The sequence below is a fragment of the Coturnix japonica genome, chromosome 33 (assembly GCF_054131305.1).
Source record: "Coturnix japonica strain WE chromosome 33, WE-NBRP24, whole genome shotgun sequence".
In the NCBI taxonomy this organism is placed as follows: Eukaryota; Metazoa; Chordata; class Aves; order Galliformes; family Phasianidae; genus Coturnix; species Coturnix japonica.
Window position 1 is genome coordinate 3368180 of NC_140695.1, and position 3690 is coordinate 3371869.

Below are 3690 nucleotides of genomic sequence, written 5' to 3' on the forward strand. Positions count from 1 at the left end.
TGGGGGCTCTAAGAGCAGTTGGGTTAAAGATATGAGACATGAAGCACATGAAAATATCCAGGGAGAAGGGATAAGAAAAGAAGAGGAAGGTTAGAGCTCCATATGCTGCTTCTGCTTAAGGAATGCTGAAATATATGAAATTAAAGGCAAGTAATGGTGCTAAATGTACACTGTTGTAGGAGAATGAAAACATTTCATAGTATAGCAGGAGGAGTGTGTCTGAGAATGGTCTGGACTTGTCATTATCTTCTGCACTCTGAACAGGACTCCAAGCCCAACAACAGCAGATGCCCAACAGCAGCTCCATCAGCGAGTTCCTCCTGCTGCCGTTGGCAGACACGCGGCAGCTGCAGCTCCTGCACTTCTGGCTCTTGCTGGGTATCTACCTGGCTGCCCTCCTGGGCAACGGCCTCATCAGCACAGCCGTAGCCTGCGACCGCCGCCTGCACACCCCCATGTACTTCTTCCTCCTCAACCTGGCCCTCCTTGACCTGGGCTGCATCTCCACCACTCTCCCCAAAGCCATGGCCAACGCCCTCTGGGACACCAGGGCCATCTCCTACACAGGATGTGCTGCACAGCTCTTTTTCTTTCTCTTCTTCCTCTCAGCAGAGTATTCCCTTCTCACCATCATGTCCTATGACCGCTACGTTGCCATCTGCAAGCCCCTGCACTACGGGACCTTGATGGACAGCAGAGCTTGTGCCACCATGGCAGCAGCTGCCTGGGGCACTGGGGTTCTCAATTCCCTGCTGCACACTGCCAGTACGTTTTCACTGCCTCTCTGCCAAGGCAATGTTGTGAACCAGTTTTTCTGTGAAATCCCCCAGATCCTCATACTCTCCTGCTCAGAATCAAATCTCAGGGAAACTGTGTTTCTCAATTTTAGTATCAGTTTAGTATTTGGCTGCTTCGTTTTCATAGTGGTGTCGTATGTGCAGATCTTCATGTCCGTGCTGAGGATACCCTCTGAGCAGGAACGGCACAAAGCCTTCTCCACGTGCCTCCCTCACCTGGCCGTGGTCTCCCTATTTCTCAGCACTGGCTTTTTTGCCTACCTGAAGCCCCCGACCATTTCCTCCCCACTCCTGGATCTGACAGTGGCACTTCTGTATGCAGTGGTTCCTCCAACACTGAACCCTATTATCTACAGCATGAGGAACAGGGAGATCAAGCAAGCTCTCAGGAAGGTGTTGCAATACACACTATTCCAGCTTCCATAAAATGCACAACTTTCTTATATGATTCCCAGTGTTGGTTTTTTATGTTCTATGCATCTTTGGTTGTTTGATTATGTGAGATATAGCAACGTAAAAAAAAAAAAAAAAAAAAAAAAAAAAATTGAACTCATAAATAAAAATGTATTACACTTCTTTCCTACCTAATTTCCATTTTTTCACTCCAAGAGCTCATGTAAACATGTATCCAGATTCCCTGAATACGTTAGAAGATACCTAAAATGTTTTCAAAAAAGACATTTGCTTAGGTTTTCTTTCTTCATACTTTGTCTGGATTAGGGGAGGTATAGCCGCAGACAGCAGCTCAACGTGCTCTTTTCATTTCTGAACTCTTTACACCACCACAGTGCTCTCGAGCCCTCTCATTTGTGCAGTCCTGAAGGTCTTGTGTGTCTCACGACTGTCTGTTGTCTATACAGCAGAAATCGAGGGCTGCAGTCAGTAGCCAGCAATATGAACAGGTCTGTCAGAGCTGGTCTCCTTGCTGGCACTGCCATAACAAGAGGGCCCCTTTAGAGCAGTTCCAGAGAACTGGAGGCCTCTTCCAAAGCTGGTGTAAGGAATATACCTCAGGAGCTGCTCTCTGAGAAGACTTCAAGATATTCTGGTGCATTTCACTGACTGCCAGGGATAGTTTCAGAAGTCCAAGGAGATCTGTAAGGGACTCAAGGCAGTGCTGAGGTTTAGAATCTGTGGTCTAAGGTCAAGATAAAAAGAAAACGATTATAAATATGATAAATGCATATATACATATCTTATATATATAGTATATTTTCACATATATACAATATAGGCAGTGGCTAACATATGTGCATGTACTAGTACATATACATATGATACATAGATGATAATTGTTTATATGCATATCTGTTTGCAAGTCCAGGACCTGTTGCAGGGTATTTAACAGCCCCAAGGTTCACTGTAGGAACTGGAGAGGCTCTTTTCCTATTGCAGGAGTTGGAGCAATTGCAGAGCTCATTGCCAGAGCTGAAATCGCCGCAGGACCTGTGACTGAAGTTGGAGCAGCCACTGGGCTCATTGGAGGGGTTGGAGTGACCACAGGGCTGTACCTCCTGGCACAGTGCACCTCCCTTGGGAGGAATTTGTTTCATTTTCTTATAGCAATACTTGGAACAGCTACAGGACCTGTTGCAGGAGTGACTGCAGAGCTCATTATGAGGGGATGAGTGACAGCGGGATCTGTCCAGAGCACGGAGCAAACGCAGGACATGTGGCAAAACCTTGGAGCTGCTGCAGGGTCTGTGCCAAGAGTTGCAGAGGCTGCAGCACTGTCAGCATTTCCAGCTCCGGGGTCAAAAGAGAACTTCCATATAACTGGAAAGAATGAAATTCACAGGGGAAACCACACACAGACACACACAAAAGCAATACAAAGGAGATGAAGGATGGTTCACATACTAGTGATTCACTCTGAGACGCAAGCAAATGAAAGAGTATCCCCAACCATTTGCCTCCTGAAATGCTAAGTATATAAACTCATTGCTGTGATAACTCTGCCAGACGTGAGTCATACACTGTAAAACCTTATGGTGTCAATCAGTTTAACTTCATAAATTCATTACACCAACAAAAACAGACCATCGTGTCCAGGCTGGTTCATTTCAGCTCTTCAAAGCTGTTGGTAAAACTGCCTGAGAGCTGAAATGCTTACCAGCTAAAGCTAAAAACTGTAAATCAAATGTAATAGGCTGGCTTTGTCTACTGTATAGAAATGATGCCTGAAAAAAAGAAAATAAAAAAGAACGTAAACCAGAACAAATGGAATGGCTACATAAAACAGCCAGTACTGAAACAGCAACCCAACCTGGTTGCAGAATGAGAGAGAAAATGAGAGTTCACCAAAGTCATGGGACAGGACACATGTTCATGTTCATGCTAACACTGAACCCAAGTGGCCACATGAGGACAGCATCTAGTAGGAAATCAGAAAAAAGCATCCTTTCATACGTCCCTTGGGAAGGTGGCATCTACCAGGGCACAGCAGACCCATGTGTTCAGTAACAAGTCTGATGCTTCAGAGCCCAATGATGAGCTACAAACTGGGGTTTAACCAATGCAACACATGGAGGGAAAATCTGTCTTGAGCATAAAGAAGAAAGGTATCCAAAAGGACTAACCAAGAAATGCCCAAACTGCCCATGAAGCATTTCTTCCCGTGGTGCAAAATACCACAAGAGGATTTATTTGCTCTTTCAGTTAAACATAAAATGAACCTTTAGGGTAGCTGATGTCTTGTCTTAGGCTGCTCAGCATGTGGATGTTCCCTGATCTTCATATTCACACTTGTGAATAATGAGACTTCTCTTATTTCCCTGGGAAGTAATGCCCACTTTTTTACTTTGACAGAGCTCCTTCCCATCCTAGAAGGGAAAATATCAAGTCAGATCTCCATTAGTCCTTCCATCTCTGCACTGAGCAAAGGGAGCCTTCA

At 45.2% G+C, this 3690-nt stretch overlaps 1 pseudogene; it reads left to right on the top strand.

The window, feature by feature from the left end:
* The first annotated feature begins 266 nt into the window (after positions 1 to 266).
* LOC146755396 (olfactory receptor 14J1-like) lies at positions 267 to 1504 on the top strand (annotated as a pseudogene).
* Positions 1505 to 3690: the final 2186 nt, after the last annotated feature.